Genomic DNA, 21,756 nt, shown 5'->3' with positions numbered 1-21,756 from the left:
TCAAAGATGTTATTCGAGCGAGCCCCTCCAGATGTAATTCCAGTTTTTCACTCAGAGGTCTTGTTCTGAGTATTCACGGCAGCCGTGCGTTCTCCAAGATCTTCTCCGTGCTGCACTCAATGAGCCCATTTTGAGAAACTCATGCCTCGTCCCATCATTTCAATCCCAGCGGGCAGCCTTGTGGGGGTTTGAACAGCCGGTTCCGCTTCCTTAATTCTTCGATAAGCCAGGGCCAAGCCAGCTCCGATCCGCCAGAACCCTGTTATCATGGTTCCGAATAGGTAGATATCTTCAGCAGTCAGGCTCACCCGAGCCCAGACTTCTCGTTGAGAAGGGGTGTCAATTGTACTCAGAGACCAGTTGATCAAATCCACAATTCTCTTTTAGGTTTTAGAGAACAGACTGTGAGAGAGTGTTCCAGGGAAAAGTAATACAAAAAACACGAGACTAGACAAGGACATAAGAGGCTAAGCAGGGAAGCTAAGGGAGAGGAGGAGGAGGAGGAGAGGAGAAAAGTGCGACCGCCTTCATCAAGAGCAAGAGCAGAAAATCAGCTGGTTACCCTTTATATCTAAAAACACTTCGCTGTTTATAAAGGTCCAAAAGGTTCAGGATGATCCTCAAAGTGGCTAAGAGACCTGAAACAATACACACTGTTCCCTTTTGTTTTGTTGTTTTGCACATCTCAAAAGAATGAGCGTTATTTTGAAGAAGCTCTTTACTCCCAGTTGCTTTCTGTTCCTATTTCTTATTCCACTGCTTTCCAAACAATACACGCGCTGCTTTTACAAGCTGTCCAGTTATAGTCTTATTTAACATACTTCACACTTTACAGAACAGAGACACATTTGTCTCATCCATCCATCATAGTACGGTATTGGGCTGATGTGTTTGACTCCGTTCTCTGTGTCTGGTCTCGGATTGATTGGACAGGCAGCTTCTCGGTGAGCGCACCTGTGGTTCATTGATCTCATCAGCAGCTGATATTTCTCAACATCAGGACTCCGACGGACTGTCTGTCATCTCCAAGTCGTAAACAGGCTCACTCTTGTTTATTCCTACTGATATCTGTATGTGTACTAAACCTGATGATCCTGTGTTTGTTCCAGTGTATCTCTGCAGATGAAAGGGACCTCAAGACTTACCTGAGCAACCTACCTGCCTTCTTTGGGTTTAGCACTGTCCTTAGGAATTCTCTTCCAGGACACTCTCCATCTCGCCATGCCACCCTCCTATGACCCACAGACCCCTTTTGTGCGGACAGGCCAGTGCTCCTCCCTCCAAGCTTATCCATTCCAATTAAGATAATTCATGCATACCTTTGAGACTGTCCTGGAAACTGGATCATTGGGAAATTTCCTTCTGCGCTCCGCTGGACCTGACTCTTTCTCTCCTCTCCTTAGGACACATTATTCCCCGAGCCCTGTGGCTTTCACTCAGTCCCGTGCAAGTTCCTCTTTAAATAAACTGTTTTAACTGTGTGCCTGTCTGAGTTGGGTCTTGTTTAAGAGTCATGTTGCCTAGTTGCCTCGCCTGGCCTTCAAACACTTTGTCTGCTAACATTTGTCCAATTTAGAGTTGAAGGTGGATTTTGTTTTACAACTATTTTTTCTTTTGAATTTAAGGTGAAAATGACATGAGAAGCAAGGAAAGCACAATGGTATTTATACACAATGCCACAGCAACACATTTTAGTGCATGCAGGTCCATATGCACTTTACAATATGTGTGTTTGGTAAAAAGTCGCCATTATAAAAACATAACTAATGGAAAGGAAGTGTTGTGTGCACATAATGACAAGAGTCTAAGAAAAATATTTTCTTTTTGCCTGTCTTGCGATGCCCTCCACTCACCTCTGACAGGCCTGTCTCCACCTCCACTTTTCAACACTGTCAGCTACCACCGAGCTGCTCGAGCGCTCCATAGATCACTGTCCTCCCTCTGTGATGTCCTGTGTTTTGTCATTTCATGAAGCCACTAAACACTTCTCATATTTTCATATTAACAGCAGACCTAATGAGACTGGAATCTTTTCACTGACAAAGAGTGTGATGGGAGAGTTTAAAGCAAGCATGTCTCTGAGAAATTTAATTTCTCTAAATTGAATCAGCAAAAAATGTCTGAAGGAAACATAATTGCATCCAGGCTTTCTATCAGTTTAATGAGAGTCTATTGTTAATATGTGCACCTGGCAAATTTAATTTCAGGGTTTGTTTAGGGGGGGTTTTTTATTCTTTTTTTAATCTATTTTCATGTGGTGACTGCAGAATGATGCGATTTTGTCATGGTAGCGTTTGCCCTTTGTCTTACAGTTTCACAGAAAAGAGGAACCAGACAGAGGACCTCTGTGGCACAGGTAGTCCAAAACAATCTTTAACCAAACAGCCCGTGGTCATGCACAAGTAGGCAGTCAGGGAGGACAAACAAATCAAGCAGGGAACAGGTGACAGGCAAATTTCCGATTGCAGACAAAGGTCATACACAGGGAGAAATCACCAGAGACACAAACATTGAATACTGCAAAACATCTGAAAAGCTGCCTGGCGAAGAAAATTGACAAGTGGTAGGTGAAGACAGGGGTAACGGGTGTAGTACATTAAAAACAGGTGATGTGAAGTGAAGTGCCAAAAACTACATTACAGAATTAAAAGCATGTCTAACAGCCAGTTTGGTCTCTGTGGATAACTTTTCCCCTCATGACAAGAATCTGTAAATATCAACACTTCACAACTGGAATCCTTTAGGCCACACTTCTACTACTTCAAGTCCATTACTTAAACCAGACCTTTCACTACGTATGTGTGTTTGTGTCAAGAGTCAAATTTTACAATTTTATTTTTCTGTCCCTTAGCACCAAAAAGTAGATATGTGCATGTGTGTACGCACTCATACAGTTTATTTAATGCAACTTGCCGAATAACCTCAAAAGCACTAGCTGACAACTTAACTCTCCACCCTTTCATCCATATATGGTAACTTCTGTCTCCACAAAAAAACAACAAAAATGCAGATTCCAAAACAAGTGTTATAGGGTGATATCACAGAGTCTACATCCCTCTTTGATACTGTTTGTTTCATTTCATTTCCACTTTTTGTCCAGGACCATGTACAAAAAATAAAAATAAATATAAAAATAAAAAATTAATCTCCTAAGAGAAAAGATGCATTGTACCAGATTAAGCTACTAGCTTATTTCCATATGGAGTCCCTGGGCATAGAAGCAGATAAAGTAGATAGAAGTACATAGAAATATATCTTCAGAAAGCATGTTATAATATCATAAGCTTATGAGTGAAGTGCGATTAAACAAGAACTAAGGATTAGCAACTGAAAAACATCTTGCCAAAACCACAAAGACCTTGGTTTCTGTTACTGTTTCTACCTAAACAGTAATACAATTTTGTTAAGTTGAACATATCTATATCAGTGCATATAGTAAGCAGTTATCCACCCTATTATTCCAAGACTGTCACATTCTGCACCACTGCACATATGTATATGTGTTATAAATGTTATTGTGTGTTATGCTGTTGTTGTCTGATTGTCAAGTCTGTTTAGCACATTGTGTGCAAAAAACAAAATAGAGCCCACTTCCCTGTGTGTGCATATATGTGTGGCCAGTAGAGCTGACTGATTTTAATCAGCATAAGATTTTGCTCTTGTTTGATACCAACAAAGGTTCACAGTGTATATTTTGTGTAGCACATGTCTAAAATAGCAAACCCACTTTTATGACTTGAATCTCTTCACAAACTGAGTCGGGATGCAGAGCCACATTTCAGCCATCATTCACCCCAAAAACCTCATGCTGACTCTGATGCACTTCATAAATAAAAGAATATGAAATTTTATCCTTAAATTCAAAATAACTAACATTTAAATAGTATCTAAAACTTTAAAAATGACAATTTCGTAAGAATATTAGACATGCTTTTTGAATTATGCTTTAGAGAATACAGCCTGCTGAGATGCCTGTTGCAACTTTAATACTATTATGAGTTAAAGTCTCGTTGCTTAAGCTTAAGCTTCCCCTTACAGAAGGGGAGTCTTGTTTTCTGTGATTTAACTCTGGAATTCAAGCCAAAGCATCTGTCAGTCAGCTGTACAGACAATGATTTTAAAAAGTCATTCGGAGCAGAAAAACTGGTCAAAGGCCGGAGTGCCAGCACTGAGAAATCTATAGCTATAGGTGACTTTTGCTGATGTCCGATAAAAGCATGAGCAAACAGAAAAGAAGAAGTTGGACTGCGTACGTCAAAGTTTTGTGTCATTTTTAGAAGTTGTTAAGGATGTTGGTAGCTGCTGCAGTCAGCTCCATTTCCTGAAACTTGAAACAAAAGCAGAGAAAGACACTGAATTCGGGTTTGAAGAATAATGAGTATACTAATACAGCGCATACATCAGCTTTCTTCTCAGTCAATTTGAGGGTGATCCATCATAGCAGGCAGATAGGAAAATGCATCGATTTGCAATATTGCTGACATCGGAGTATCCACTCTTCTCTCGAGCAAGAGTGCTGATCAGGCGAATACCTCTTTGGTCTATAAAATGACCCCTCCATGGTGTATAAGAGGGACAACAATCCTAGAGAAAGAGATCATTAAAATTAACATCACTAAGAGAAAATTAAAATACTTTAGGGTAGAAATTTAGTTGAATGTCTGATTTTTAAGCTAAATGCATGTAATCTCCCAGTATTACATTTCTATATTCAGTTATTCAGCAATGTGACGCCTTGATGAAGACCTCGTGGTCACATCGGTCCTGACAGTTTGTATGCCGCTGCTGTCCTCTAATGACAGCTTGTTTTTGCCTTCACTTGTCAACACAATCTGTTAGATAAGGAGAAAAAAAAGCACCGCTGATATTGAGCCTTTTGAACCCTCAAAGCTACATTTACTGAATAGAAGTGATGAACTCCACCAGTAGGTGCATCTGTCCAGAAAAAATGAAAAAGGAAATCCATATTCACTCACTCACCCAAATCATTGAATTCAGGCATTTTAGTCACTTCCACAAGTGTATAAAATCAAGCACCTAGTTATGCAGACTGCTCCTACAAACATTTATGAAAGACTGGGTCGCTAACAGGAGCTCAGTGAATTCCAGCATGGTGCTGTGATAGGATGCCATCTGTGCGACAAGTCCAGTCGCAAAATGTTCTTGCTGCGTGGTTTTAAATATTCCACAGTCAACTGTTAGTGGTATTATAACAAAGTGGAAGTTTTGCAAACAACAGCAACTTAGCCATGAAGTGGTAGACCACCTAAAATCGCAGAGAGGTGCATTGTGTGCAGAGATCATCAATTTCAGTAACAGCGCAACTGCATCCAAGCCTCCATCACCAAGGACAATACAAAGCATTGGATGCGGTGGTGTAAAGCAACGCCGCTACTCAACTCTAGAGCAGTGGAGACATTTTGGACTCTCTTATGCTCCAGTTTGGGGATGTCCCCTTCCAATTCCAACATGACTGCACACCAGTGCACGAAGCAAGGTGAATAAACCCATGGATGACTGAGTTTGGTGTGGAAGAACTCAACTGGCCAGCAAAGAGTCCTGATTTCAACCTGATAGAAAGACCTTTTTGGATGAATAAGAGCAGAGACTGTGAGCCAGGCCTTCTCATCAAACAACAGTGTCTGACCTCACAAATGTGCTTCTGAAAGAATGGTCAATAATTCCCAGAAATGTTCCTAAACCCCATGGAAAGACTTCCCAAAAGAGTTGAAGCTGTTATACCTGCAAAGGCCAACATCATACTAAACCCTATGGATTAGGAATGGGCCGTCACTAAAGTTCATATGTGTGTGAAGGCAGATGACTGAATACTTTTGGCAATATAATGTGTACGTTTCTCGAGGCAGCGTCCCCCTGGGCAAAAGTCCTTAGAACAGATCAGTCCAAAAACAACTAATCCTTTAGCCAAACACAATAAAGCAGCCAATATCAAAAGTAAACCTTGAAAGACCTTCAGAAAACTGGGAGAACTATTGTTCAAGATCACTTTAATATTTACAAGAAGGTCTGGATCACTGGAGAGAAATGAAGGGTGACTCGAGACTTTTGTCCAGTGCTGTAGACTAACAGCTGCTGTGACCCTTAAGTCCCTCATGGTGCATAAATCAAGTGTTATTTGTTACTCCCACGTTTCAAATTGAATCCAAGTAGTACAGTAGCACTGTCGTCAGTCTTGTGTAATGAGGTCACGTGACGCTGGCAGCGGTGACTGTCATATCCCGCCTATGTCGCCAACCTAAGTTCCCACCGTGGTTTGCATGGTCTGCGAAGTAGCTGCACGCTGCAAAATTTGATGTCGACTCCACAATCCACAGACCAGTCGTGACGCAAGGCGACAGTGTTTTTGCTGAGAGAACAATGACAGAGGGAGAGAAATGGTGTGTGACGGCCACTTAAATGTTTTCACTGCATCACAGCGAGAAGCACTTTCGAGAGAGAAAAGAAACTTAATGTGCTTCGACTTTACTGCTATAAGTGCAAATTAGACTCACATAAAACATATATTTTTTACACCTTAGTTTCTTTTTTCAGTCAATATTTGTGAAGTTTAGATGACTTGCCAAGGTTAAGCTTATGCACAAAAACCACTTGATTAGGAAAAGATTATGATTTAGGGTTAAAATACTATGTTTATATACATAAAAAGATGTGCCAATTATTATATATTGTATTATATATTATTAAATATGCATATGAGGGTAAATTTTCAGTGGTTTTTCAGTGTCCAAACTACTGTTAGGAATAAATCTTTTAAACTTTCCTTGTAGCTCTCTGTTTTGTTACACCGTGCTGGTTGTATGTTTGTTCGATGTGATTCAGAACTACCACAAAAACAACAGGTAATATTACTGAAGTGCATATATACACTCATCTCTAGTCGCAAGTTCTGCAATTTGCTGGAATTGCCAGACTGTAAATTGCTCTTTGAATATTATGGCACTTTTCTCGGTCATGAATGAGAATCAGCTGAGAGTTGTTTCTCAGAGTAAATTTAACTGTTATGAATTTTATATAGGAGCACCCACTGAGCAGAAACAGTGTTTTGATGAGTTATGGAGTTGGTTTCTTTGTGTTTTGCATATTATTGTAAATGCCTTTCTCTCTGTCAAGGTTTTTTTTTTTGTTTCCTCTACAAGAACATAAAATAATCTGTGTGCATGCAACTAACACATGATGGATTTATGGTTGCTGGTGACTATGAAGATCGGCCCTTTCCCCACTTATTACTTCCCACCCTCATCTCTCTTGGGAGTGGGTCTCAATGTTCCACTCCTCTTCTCTCTATTAATATCCCACTGGGGAGACCAGAGCTCATGATGAGTTTGGGAGCGGAAATGCCTCCAAACGCTCCTGGAAGACAGAAGGCTGTGTGAGGGAAAAGAACGAGGGACAGAGGAGATTAAGGCAAATGAGGAGAGAATTTCAGTCCCACTGTGTGAAAGGCAATTAGAAAGTATGAGTAAGTAGTGAAAAGAGGCTGGAAATGAAAGAAAGTGGAGCCAAAATAGGAATGAGAAGCAGGGCTGGAGACAGGATGTGGAGATCAAACATTATACACTCCAACACAGTAGCAAGTGAGATTTTTTTTTGTTTGTTTGTTTTGAATTTAAGAAAATAAATAGTATTCACATTACTGCCTTTTAAAAGACACGTAGCATAGTAACTCTGAACATTCCCAGTATTGATGCTCATCTCTTTTTCCTCCCACATGCAGTGTGCTGGGACGCTGCCATGAATCCCGTCACTGTACTCACTGCAGCATCATTAAGGGAGACTTGCAAACTTTGTTTCATGGGTCAGTGACTTATCACTTGATGATGTTCATATTCATCTGTTCTTTATGCTTTGTAGCCATGAAGAAAAGGTAGGAGTTTAAGCCTCCGTGCCTACACGGTATGAGGAAGACACTCAACCGAGAGCATTCTCATGAGTTCACTCTCCTTCGGCACAATTGGAGAGGGGAAAAATGTGAAAACATAAACATACCCTTAAAGGAAAGATGATTAGGGATGTACAGAAGAAAAGAAGCTCTCCTGACCCAAAGCTGATCCAGATCCAACTCTTTTTCTCTGCTGGGAAAAAAAGTCCTTTTTTCATTACTCACATGGCCTGGCCACCCCTGCTACTAACACAGGACAGAGAGATGCTGAGAAAACCATACCAGGACATGAACAGGGGACCAGTATGGGAAAGAGTTTCTTGAGCATCAGTCCACTAAAAGTGGAGATGTGAAATCAGCTTTTACTGCTTGACTGTTTAGTGTGGGATAGCAGTGCCTACAAAACCAAGATTTATAGAACATCGTCCTTCAGAACATTTTGTCAAAGCAAAGCTCAAAATGAGACAAACTCACATAATCATGGGCAAATTATAAAAAAGAAAGGTCTGTCAGTCCTGCTGGCTTAACTCCTGCAGCGTCTATGCTTTTTTTCTCCTGTCATGTGATTAAGCCTGACTCAACATAATGGTAATCACCCGAAGGTGTCAAGTCCTAAGTACAGCAGCCCAATCCATAATAAAATCAGACTGTTTCTTGAACAGTCCTTTGAGAGTGTTCCATATTTTTTCTTTAATATACATAATGTAGAAATTTAAGCATATTCAAACACACTGTTTCAGTTCTAAGGTTAATAATAATAGAAAGAAAGAAATTTGGACCTTAAAGTCTTAATCTTATTAACAATAACCATGACACATCAGCAGTGTTGGTCAAGTTACTTGAAAAAAGTAATCAGTAACTAATTACTGATTACTTCCCCCAAAAAGTAATCCTGTTACTTTACTGATTACTTATTTTCAAAAGTAATTAATTACTTAGTTACTTTTTAAAAACACGATTTACAGCCCGAATAGGTAATAAAGTGATAGATCTTTCAGCCCAATTCTGCTTTTTCTGCATAATCCATCATACAACCTGTAATCAAATGGAAACATCTCTTTTTAAAACTTTAAACTTTAAATCTTTTATCTTTATGCATCAAGCAAAAACTTAATTATATGCAACATTCTCTGACTGGAAGAAATTTGTTTAACATTTAAACCTATTTTCTACACATTTCAGCACATAAAATAAAATAGTTTTTTGTGTTGACACTCACTCTTACAAATAAATGCAAGTAAAACACAAATAAATAAAGTCAAAGACTCAGCGGTCCTGTTGCTCTATTTTCACCTGTAAAGCAGGAGTGGGGTAGGCGGAGGTTTACCCTGGTGCAGGTGTGCCGCAGCGGTCAGTTGAAGAATCCACGAGTTTCTCTGTGAATTTCCCATTACGTCGTAGCGCTTGTTGCTGCCTTTCAATCCGGAAAGGGAAAGCCAAGAACATCATTTCTAAACAATTTGAAGTCCATCATTTAACAGTGAGAAAGATTATTTAACAGCGGAAAACATTCAAGACAGTTGCCAATCTTCCCAGCAGTGGACGTCACAGAAAATTCCACCCAAGGTCAGACTGTGCAATGTTCAGAGAAACTGCGAAGAAAAAAAAACTAGAGCTACATCTCAGACTGCACAGGCCTCAGTTGGCATGCTAAACGTTAAAGTTTGTAGCAGTACCATTAGAAAAAGACTCATTTGGACGGAGGAGATCAAAGTGGAGAAATTTGGCCTTAATGCACAGAAAAACACCTCATACCACCTGTCAAGCACAGTGGTGGAGGGGTGACGGTTTGGGCTTGTTTTGCAGCCACAGGGTTTGTCCACCTTAGAATCACTGAGTTGACTATGAAATATCAAAGTCTTCTAGATTCAAATGTAAGACCATCTGTGCAACAGCTAAAGCTCGACTGAAACTGAGTCATCCAACAGGATGAAGATCCCAAGCACAACAGCAACTACAACACAAACCTTAACCTGCCTGTGGCAGGACCTTAAACATATGCACAAAAACATCAATGAACTGCAGCAACATTTTAAAGAAGTGTGGACCGAAATTGCTCAAATTGATGTGAGAGACTTCTAAAACCATGCAGAAAATGATCACTTCAAGTTACTGATGCTGAAGTTGGTTTTGCAAGCTTTTAAATGATGGGGTGTATTACACCAATAGCTCTTCTTATTGGCTTTGTTGTTATTAAATAAATTAAGACAAAGTGTAACATGTCATATGATATTGTCATTATTTTCAAACCTGGCGAGGACTTTTTATATGTTCTTACACATATAAAAATATCTACAAATTAAAAGTGGGTGTTGTTTTTTCATGACTATGGGTTGTTTTAGTGTCACAGTTGCTCCTCACACTATGAAATCTTACTGAAACAGAGTAAAGAAAACAAGGCTTCAATATGTGGATGCATCAGTAAAGATTATTTGTCCACCCCTTTTGAACAAATAACTTCTAAAGAAGATATAACCAATCATGCTAAAGTCACAATTTTATATTAGTAATATGTACCTTGCTGCATCCAGACACTGAAAGTGCAGCCAAAAACAACCAGTCAGTCAATAGATGAAGGATTCAGCCAATTCTTCATCATTCACCAGATCAACAGGAGTAACACCCATTCTGTTTTAAAACACCCCTTGATTTAAGACAGCTTTAAAAAAGACAGCTTGATTTAAGACAGCTTTTTACGTTTCTTTTTGGCAAATGTTAGAATATAAGACATTTAAATTGACAAGCTTCTCAGACACTGACAGTCATTAATCTTCTGTTAATTCTCACATCACTGCTGCTGCCCCTGCGGCCTCCAAGTCAAGGTCAAAAAAGGAATCTCTACTTGGGCCAATTTACCTCCTTAAGGAATTTCAGGAATTTTTTTTACACACATATTATACTCACGCATGCATTTCATCTCCCTTCAACCATCTCGTCTACATAGGACATCATTCATCTTCACCCATTTATATGTGGAACCTAAACAAAGACGGGAAGGAAACACACTATCTGCATAGATGAACACAATTAGGAGCTGGAGAAAGGGCACTGAGTCACTGGGAAAACAAAATCTCACCTGAGGGGGCAGATGTGACATTCCAGTGAGGACTTTATGTAACGCTGAGTCTGAATATAGACATTTATTATCTGTCTGAGGCTCACTTTAGGCTTTCAACAGGTCTTTATAATGACTCAGCTTTAAAACAGTCAGATGATCTGACAGGATAAAGAAAAACAATCCATCCAGATGAACAACTCCTCTACTGAATCTTTCGGTCACGTCACATGATCTTTCTCACGCAATATCACTGACATTGCTCGGTCGTAAAAATGTAGATGTTAAATTAGTTTATTTTTTTTTATTTTGTCAACTTGAAAATGGATGAAAAAAATCTTTAGAGTGCTCAGAAAATAAATGGAAACGATGACTGTGCTTCTGTTGAAGGAAGTTCTACTGCACGATGCTACTAAATGGACTCGGTTTATCTTTTTTAGGTTAATGCGCAGATTTGTTTAAGTGTGCACTTTGGAGTCTTTCGTAAGCAAACAACGCTTCTGTTTACATTTGTTTTTTCTCACTAGAAACACTCGAGGCCTGAGAGGATGTCCCTCCTGTTATAACATTTATTAAAAAGTGTGCACTGTTTACATCACAGTCTTCTCCACTGCCTTCGCTGGATGGTAGCTGTGCTTTTTACTGGAGTCAGGAAAGCAGCAGCACAAAAGAACCACCCGAGCCTGAATCCACTTGTTCAAACCTCGCTCCATAGTGTTCCTAATGGTCAAGAACTCGATGTAGATCTTTTACACGACCTGTCATTGTGATGCTCTGATGGACTTTGCTTCTGCTGCTGCAGTGTTCCTGCATCTGGGCCATGAATAACAAATTGGAGTGTCATATACTGAATAAGGCATTTTTAGAAAATTGCTTTATATGGTTTTGTTTACATTAAAAATAGAAAGCGACAGCTATTTAAAAATGTGGACACATCTCCCTGTGTCAGTCCAAAGCTTAAAATAGTTCTGAAATAGACCGAGTGATACAGAATGATTTTAATCTTGCCTTCCAGCCAAGAGCAAAGGCGACTTTCACAAACCTTCTGTGCATAGTGGGGTTTTTTCCTCCCTCTGCCTCTCTCTATTTCTGCTTCACGGGTTTCTAGTAAAGTCCATCAGCCGTGACCCAGACATGAATGACCAATCAGTAAAATTCCTCAGGTTACGCAACGTGACCTCTCATCTCCACAGTATTGTGCTGCAGCCTGTATACAGGTTAAAAACCTAGACGCCTTTCTTTATAATCGGACTGCAATCTCCTTGGAGACAGTAGAGCTGCAACTGTGCAGCTCTCTTGGCCCAGAGTCTGCCAGGACTGACCAAGTTTCTCACAGATGCCTGTGGCATTTTAATTAGCCAAAGAAAGATACTTCCACTTCAGACAGAGTGGCAAGTTAAACTGAGTTTCCTGTTTAAGACAGAGAGAAGGGGTTCTTTTTTCACTCAATTAAATATGTTGCTTTTTTTAATAGCATATGATCCTAAACAGAAATAACATCATTCAACGTTAAAATTTAAATGATGTATAATGTGAAGCATCCAGACTTACATCACACTCACTGTTTATGGCCTGACACATTAAAAAGTCATTAGAAGAAAGGCGATCTGGCAAATTGCTGGCTGTTCTCTCAACAACAAGCACAAAGTCCCTGGAGATGTGCACATCTTGTGTGCACAATTCCTCACATCTGTCCAAGCTACACTGCACATTTTTTTCCACTTTCTCCTCCAACACAGTTGCCAGTACAGAACAGACTAAATGAGGAACGATATTGTACGAGCTTCCATTGTATTGCTGTTTGTTCTGGCTGAGGTCTGTGGATTTCAAAAGAGCAGTGTTTGTTCTGAGAGACTGCAGTAATTCTTGTCTGTACCTTTCATCAGTACAAACTAGAAACAAGGGTATTATGGTTATCTGGTGTGTTTGTGCTCGGGATAAAGAGTGGATTTTCACGAAGACAATCACAAGTGTTCTTATGAATAACAGATTGTTGACATAACGAGCTCTACTCAGCTATTTTGTACGTTCTTACCAGATATATAAAATGCAAAACGCGTTTCTTTTTCCCAACAATTCCTCCGTCCATTTCCTTCTGCTTTTCCAGTTTAGGGTCACAGGGGTGCTTGAGCCTGTTCCACCTACCAAAGATAAGAGGATTTTTTTTTTCATTTTAAATCTTGTTGCCTTTTTTAAAATAAATTATTTTAATGGGATGCAAAATGGAAATGTGGGTAATTCTTGTCCCAAATTCATCAAGAATAGTAAAAAGTGAAAGCTGTAATTTATTTGTCAAATCTATATGCAAGTCCGAATAATAAATGAATGAATATTTATTATTTATTAACATAAACAGAACAACAAAAATTATTTTGGTAATTACCAAGGATGTCAGTTTAGGACAGCCTAAACTTTGCACTTAGTAGTGATCTGTATCCAGCTGTAAAATAGTCTGTATGGCACAGCCCATGCAGACATATAGCTTTGAAAACTTTAATATGAAGCAGCAAACTAGAAACCGGCTTGTGATTACCTCACAACAGTGAGTTCTCAAGAGTCATTTCATACTTCTTTTTGATGGCACCAATACAGCTTTAAAGTTTCATGTCAGTACATCAATCCTGTAAAAGTTCTAAACACCTGCCAAAGTTCTCCTATATGGTATTTTTCAGCTAACACACATCTTAGCAATGCAAGATAAAGGAATGAAGGTTCATATTTGTAGCCAGAGAGCTGATATTAGTACTGTAAAAAGTATAAAATTAAAATGTAATTAATTTTTCTAACAAATTTGTCACATAGTTCAATAAACTCTCCATTTTCAAAACTTACAATTTTCTGGCAACTATTTCATATTTCAGGTTTTAAGGGGTTAGTGTACACCTGATAAAGTAAAAAAAAAAAAAGTTAGCATCCTTTTGAGCACATTAAGAACTGTTTCAAAATCCCAGGTAAATATTGTTTTATTAGCTTATTGATGATACTTACATTTAATAGGGAAAAAAAGCAATTCTTTAAAGATGGGTAATGCTGCATTAGTTTATAAATGGGAGAAACAGGTTTATTTTTAAAAAGTCCCAATTTTTTGGACTGCAGTTCAGATAAGACAAATATGCATGTAAACCTTGACAGTGATTTACAAAAGTAAATGAGTATTTAATGTTTAATAAATAAAAATAAATAAATGTCTAGTTATACATCTAAGGGTAATGTTAAGGCTTCCTTTTTCCCTTTATGACAAAAAGTAAAAATATCTCATATGTGAAATATTTTCACGTGCACAGCTGTCACCCACCTCACCCTCCCTGCATGGTTAACTTGTCACATGTCACCGTTCTGCGTCACTAACTGTTTTTCATTTACCTTTGTACTGTTCAGTGAAGGTGAATGACACCATAGAAAAGAAAATATCACACTGGATATTTGGGCACATCTATTCTGCAAAAAGCCAAATTACAATTAAAGCTGACTGAGAAGAACATGCAGTCGAAGGTCTCTAATGTATCAAAGCTTTGAAAGTACACATTTTGTCCTGGGAAATGACAAAATTTAAAAATGTTCAGCGTATTTTTCTTCCTGACAGGCCTTCATTTTTAAAGCAGATATAGGCCAACTACGATAAGGTAATGCTGCAAATCTGTGTCCCTCTCGCTGTCAAGACCAGGCACAGCAGAGCTGAACATGACTGATGATTTTACTGAGGCGCCTGAGTCTGGGAGCAGCTCTCCTGAATGCTCTGCGAGTCTGGCTGAAGCACAAAGTGTGAGAACATGACACAAAAGCCTGTCTGTACTATTTCTTGTAATGGCAGTAATTAAAACAGAGAGGAGATTGCAGCTCTGCTTCCAAATGACATACAACCTCATTTGTAATAAGGACGTGTGTGTATGTGCGCGCAAGTTAAGAAAAATGCTGTTAACTAATGCAGTGACTGAACTAATAGCTTCTAAGGCGTTAATGGTTTTGGGATGCTCTGTAAAGACTGTCAGACGGATTGATGGTAACAGAAATATCTCGAATAGAAAACTGTTTCTCAGCTAATCTTTCACACACACACAGCAACGCTGCCAAAAAAATGGGTTCTGAAAAATCTTGTGAATACCATGCGCTGCTTTATTGGCCGCTAATGTTTTTTCCTGGGTATTATGTGCTTCCTTCTAATTTGTTCCACAAAGCATTTCCTTCTGTGGCGACTTAACACAGCACCCAGTTGAACTTCTTATTCTGTAATAATGGACATTATTTGAATTTGTTTGAACTCAAAGACTAAACAATAACAGTAAGCCAATATAACTGGGTTCACTGACTTGCTACAGGTCTGGCTCCCTTTTCTTGTGGTAAGTGGGCACTCGCACTCCAACTATGAGAAAAATGGTAACAGCACAGCTCATTAAATATCAGCTGGTCCCAGTATCTAATCTAATCTAATTTCTTGGCTTCCTAATTTATGTTCGTGTACATGCATAATTCAATTCAATTTTATTTATATAGCATCAAATCAGAGCAATAGTTGCTTCTAGGTGCGTAAAGACCCTACAATAATACAGACAAAACATAGAAAACCCCAACAATCATATGATCCTCTGTGACCAGGCTATCCAGTGTTTAAGTCTGATGCCATTAGCCGTTTCTGGGTCCAAACTCTGCTTCAGGTCCCTAAGTCAAATGAACACTGCGGCATCACTGAGAGTTGAAAACTGTCTAAATTTTTTCATCTTTAATAAAATGATCAGTGTTGCTGCTTTACCAGGTGTAGGTTTGCTATAATAACCATCAGTCCGCTGTAACTGTATGCCAGGCGTTCTTTATTAGCAGCCAACATGAACCATTGTACATTCATAACCGGAAGTACCCCCCAAAAAAAATCTTTTTAGAGAGCTAAAGCAACACCTGCTGGAACCCTCTGTAACAGCAGCAACGGCAGGCAGTATGGACAAACATAACATTACTGTTATCTGCACCAGGTTTAACAATTAAGTTTAACATCCAGGCATCCATTAAAACAGAATTTAAGAAATTTAACGGAGTTAGAAAGGAGCAGAAAGTTAGCTCGCTAGTTTCCACCTACATATGATATAGCATGTTCTGACTGAGAGATTTCTGAAAAATTAAAAACGTACAACTCTGCTATCACTTCAAACATAAATAAAGACAGTAAACTAAACAGCAGTGACTTTTATAGGGTTGCTGAAATTGGGCTAGCTGGTATATAATGATGTGCTACGTGATCGCTAGCAACACAGCCATGTTAGCATAATATAAACACAGTGAAGCTGGAGGATGAACACTAACTTTTTTCCACTCGATAAAAGTTAATGTGAGGGTTCCCGATGGTTAGGGACAAATGCAATCGCATGGCAGGATGCTGTAAACGGACTAAACTTCATTCAGGAGAACAACTGAGATAATCCATCCACAATACGAGGTTAGTCATTCATTTACTGCTACATGTAGTTACATCGTCAGGTTTTAAAAACTGAGCTTTCAAATGAATAGTGGTAATAAAAACGAAGAGAGGCCGACAGAGATCACTGCCTTTTTTTTTTTCCCAGGGGCTTGATTAAATAGAAAGAGATACAAAGAATTAAAACATGTTAAAAGCACAACAGCCTTAATAACCACAGAGTCGTTTGGACCCGGAAGCAGGGTTCATACGTTAACATTTAAAGATTGGATTTGGCAACAGTGGGAAGGAAAAACTCCCTTTTAACATGAAGAAATGTGCTGCTGAACCAGGCTCATTGACAGGTGGCCATCTGCCGCAAATGGGTGAGAGATGAGCAGACAGGACAAAGACAAGCTGTGGAAGAGAGCCAGAGATTAATAATAACACACAAAAATCTTCACAATGAGCATGTCATCATATCAGTCAGAACAAACCTATAAATTTTACTGGGATTACAGAGCCTCTATCCTTCATGCCACACTCCAGCAAACCAGTCACAATTAAATATTTACCTTTTCTAAACTCTAGCGGCTTAATTTTGCCACTTTGCTACTCTAAAGGTTTACTATAGGAAAATTTGACATCACTGTTTCTAAACAGTGTTACCAAGGTCAAACAAAACATAGCAGAGACCACCTTCAGCCCTGTTTCAGTGATACTGGGTGTAGAAACAGTCTCATCTTTACATGCAGCCTTCTACCACCCGGTGTTAAGTTACAGTACATATGAAATCAGTGTGATAGTGTGGAGGGGATGTCTTAAACCTGATTCTGCAGCTCCCCTCAGTTTTCAGCACTTTATGGTGACTTTCCATTTGCTGTTTAGCTGTCTATTCTCGTACTTTACACTTCATTCTCACTGTGCACATGGCATCATTTTCAGCCACAGCAGGGAGCTCTTAAAATCCTCTATGCACTACCCGCTTTGCACCAGATACCCACAGCTCAGACAGAATCAGCAACTAGCAGGTGAACATACTGCAGGATTTAACAGCTTAGTCACCAGATATTTCTCCCCGGAGCAGGCAGAAAATAAAAAGAAGAGCGGATAACAGTTTTACATTCATCAGGTGGCCAGAGGCACAACTTTGACCTAATGATAATGGTGTAATTTGTTGAATGTACGTTTGCTCACGAGTTTGCAATATCAGCTGAAAAGGTTATAATATCAGTGATTGCAATGTCTGCAGAACCAAAGGGAGCAAACCAAATCATTTATTGCAGGTTTAAAGATACAGATTACCCTCAGGTGTAAAATATATTTTTCAAACTCAACTGAGTGCCTCAGGTCACTTGTAAACTGTTCTTAACGACCTTTTCAGGGCATATTTTCGAAAACAAATATTTGTTTGCCGTTCAGAACATTCTGCACGTCATTTAAAATGTTATAAAAACCATCTTTTCCAAATTTTTAGGCTGATGTATTTTATGTTTACTGAGTGCAGGCTGAATTCACAACAGTCCTTTCCTTGTACATACTGGGTAGCTGGATAGGAGTGTAACAGTAGGTACAAACATTTAAGACAACAGCATGAATAAAAGCAATTACTGCAGTTTTGATGCGCAAATTTCAACTAAAATAAAGGAAACAAGATGCAGTCAATATTTTATTGTTTTTCCCCCTCCCATTAAATCAGCCACCACTGACAAACATCCATAGATTGCACTATAAACACTCCTACCAAGATCTAAAGGTTGATTTACACTTCTGGAAAAAGCTCTACACAGACCACACTGAAGTCTTCACGCGATCATGTAAGTACTGCTCAGCAATGCCAAGGGGCTAAATTGAGTTGAGAGGCTCTACTTATCTTATACTTGCTCAGAATAAAAGCATGAATGCAAAATTACTGCAACTCTGAAAAGAAAGAGTTTGTTGGAAGAAAGATAAATGAACTGACAGCGCTATACAGTTGACAAAAAAAACATGTGGTTACATTAGAAAATTAGCCGAATGGCTATTGAGTTATAAGAAAACACCATACTCCTACTATGTATTACAGCATGATCATGATTCCAGTTGCTACTAAGCAAATGGTTACAATTATCGAAAGATGTGCTACATGCTAGGCACAAGTTAGCATGTAGCTTAAGCAGCTCTGACAATATAGATTCAGTTTTTTTGCATATCAACCTTTATCTTTTTCATTTTTACTGTCTTTACAATTTACTTTCCAAAACATATTTTGTTCCGTTCCTTTACAGGAACCCTTTTCAAAACTCATCTGAGTAAGTATGACCCTAAAAGCTTAGCCCTTCGTGAGACGGCGGTAGATAGCAGAGTGAGATATCAGCAGGAAGAATGAGAAAAATGTGAAATCCTGTACATTAGCATGCCACTGTGCAGCAAGTATTTGGTCACTGATAAGATAAAATATCCAAATGTCAGTTTTAGGTCAGTAAAGGTCCTATAGGTTAAGCTGATGGAATTCGACAGTGTGCTGTATTATAGTTGGATGTGGATGATTGAGACAACTACGAGTTGTGCCTCTGGAAGAGGCTTCATAGTCAAAGAATCATCAAAGTACTAAACAAACCTTGATGCTGCTGCCTGATTAAAATTTTACTCACTAAAATCACGTACTGGGTGCTTTCTAAGTCACTCTCAGAAATATATTTCCTGTGAAAATTATTAAAGTCAAAGTTTCACATTTGGCTCCTGCTCCTTTAGTCTTTGGTCAAAAAGACGCAGCAGTGAAACTGTGCTCGTGTGTGATGATAGCTGTTGCTCTCATGAGCAGCTGTTAACACTTCTGCCTTGTTCAAAACATTGAGAGCTGCACTGATGAAAAGCAAAACTAAAGAGCAGGTGGAGTCACTCAAAGCCTGAAAGCGACAGGCTTACTTTCCAAATCTGCACAGTGCAGCTACATACCAATAGCCTGATGTTTCTTAAATAATTACTTAAAAAACATCGAGCTGTTTCTTAAATAGCATTCTTTCAACACAGGCTAAAAGTGTTTTTATACTGAAAAACTGTTGTGTTAAGAGAATGACATTTGTAACTCAATTATTTTTAATTGAATTATGTGAACTTTCCCATTAATAGCTTGTGCATCATTGGTTTCCTGTAGTGCCACACAGGTAAGAAAAATTAACTGTCCAACAACAACTTGTCGTTTTGTTTAGAAATGGTAACGTTTTGTGTGCAGAATTTCCCTGTCGCTTGAACTTTGTGGTTTTTTTTAGGTTTACATGGTATATCTTATGGATTGTCTACATCTGACAAGTTTCACTGCCTTCATGCCAAGTTAAACTTAGCCTCTGGTGGTCTTGGATGACTCCCCGGTCTCAGCAAGCCAAGGAAATTAAAACTTGCCTCCTCCTTTTTGAGAGGACCCTTCAACCCACTGAGTTACTGTTTTAAATGTTTTGGGGAATTTTTTTCCCCCTTTTCCTACAATATTGGGTGCCAGGGATAGTTTCTTTGGCAACTTAGACATGCTCTGTCATTTTAATTAGTTTCCTTAAAAAGTAAAATTCAATACAGGACATTTTCCTATTATAGCCAGCATTTAACTAAAAGTATCATATAGTTTGTCACTTGTGTATCCCACAGCAAACAGTGAGATTTCTCCTGGGATAACTTTCTCCAGTGTCAATAAATGAAATGAAATTTGAGGACAAAATACAGACAGGGTTACGGAAGAGGATCAGGGCCACTGGAAAAAAAACAGTGGGCACACTTAGACATGCTCTGTCATTTTAATTAGTTTCCTTAAAAAGTAAAATTCAATACAGGACATTTTCCTATTATAGCCAGCATTTAACTAAAAGTATCATATAGTTTGTCATTTGATGTGCAGCCAAAGAAAATGAATTAATGCCATTGCACTTTCCAACAGGGCAAAGAGAAACACCAACTCATTTACTGAACATGGAGTCATTATTCAGAATTAAACTGAACTATTTAAATAGCCTCACTTTCACAAACACTGTTCAACCATACAGCAGAACTGGAAGAACCGTAAAAGAAAATAAATACAAAAAGAAATCACATGAATAGAGAAATTTTATTTTTATGCAATTCTAAAACTTAACAAAATTATTAACATTATTAACTGTTCTTATTAGCTATTAATACTTTTATTTATAATTTTGATTTGTACAGTTTAGTTATATAGCTTATGGCTTTCTTTTTGTGCTTACTAGACCAAAACCACATATGGCCATAAAAGTACAGCATATGTACAGTGTAAGATAGGAAAATTTGTTTTTCCACTAAATTACTTCGACATTACACACTACTTAAAATTATTTACAGTTTAATGGTTTCTTCATTCCTGTAAAAACATGAATTATTAGGCCCTCATTCTACCTCATCTAAGTAGATAAATATACAGTTCTTAACAAGTTTATTAGATCACCACCGAATTTAAGGTTTTTGCCACAGCTGTGTGTGTGTGTGTGTGTGTTTAGTTCATTTCCAGCAGCAGGCCAGCAGGTCCTGCAGTATGTGACCTGGTGCTCTCTACAAGTGCACCTGTTAAACCTGATGCAGGTGGATGAAGACCTTTTTTAGGTCTGTGCAGAACCAGCACACATCTCTCCTTCTGGTCGAGCTGATGGCAGCAGTGTGGCAGCATCTGTGTTTTCTGCGAGGGCAGGAGCAGAGATCTGTAGCTTTACCACGATTGCTCCAGATCTTTCTCCTTCTCTGATCACAAATGAAATGACCCCTCAGCCAAGTTACATGCTTATCTTTGGCTGTGAAAGCAGCCAGGTGCATAAACACACTAACAACAGTTTGTTTTGAATACAGCAAAAGCAAGAGGCCTTGTTTCGACTGAAGCATGTCTTCAAAGACACATCAAACACATCCCTCCAAGATGACCTTTTTCACCCCCAAACGATCAGTGCATGTTTAGAGATTTACACACTCTCTCTCAGATACACACACACACACACACAATGTATTTATCTCTTTCTCTCAAACACACTCACACATCACATATTCAAAGCCTGGGTATTTTGGTTTCAAATTTGTTCATATTTCATGTTTTGTTGGGATTCTCTTTTGTTCTTGAAGTTATCAGTGGTGTTGCAGTTTGCATAATAAATGTTTCCACTGAATGAACCAGATGTTGATTTGAAAATTGTTTCACACACACACACATCCATACAAATGGGAATCCCTGGTGGTCACACAGCTCCATAATATAATTGGCAAAAGTACAAGAATTTCGTGGATTGCCCTACAACAGTAAGAAGTTTGTACCTGGTGGAATGCAGTAAAAATGTCAAATATCACTGCTTTTCTTCAAAATGAAACGCTGACATAACAGAATACATGGTTTTGTGCTGCATTGGCAGAAAGGCTTAAAAAAGTGATTTCAATAAAGTGAATGGGGCACAA

This window comes from Pundamilia nyererei, unplaced genomic scaffold (genome assembly GCF_000239375.1).
Source record: "Pundamilia nyererei isolate P.nyererei 1_Seehausen unplaced genomic scaffold, PunNye1.0 scaffold00001, whole genome shotgun sequence".
NCBI lineage: Eukaryota > Metazoa > Chordata > Actinopteri > Cichliformes > Cichlidae > Pundamilia > Pundamilia nyererei.
Note: the sequence above shows the minus strand (reverse complement) of the source record.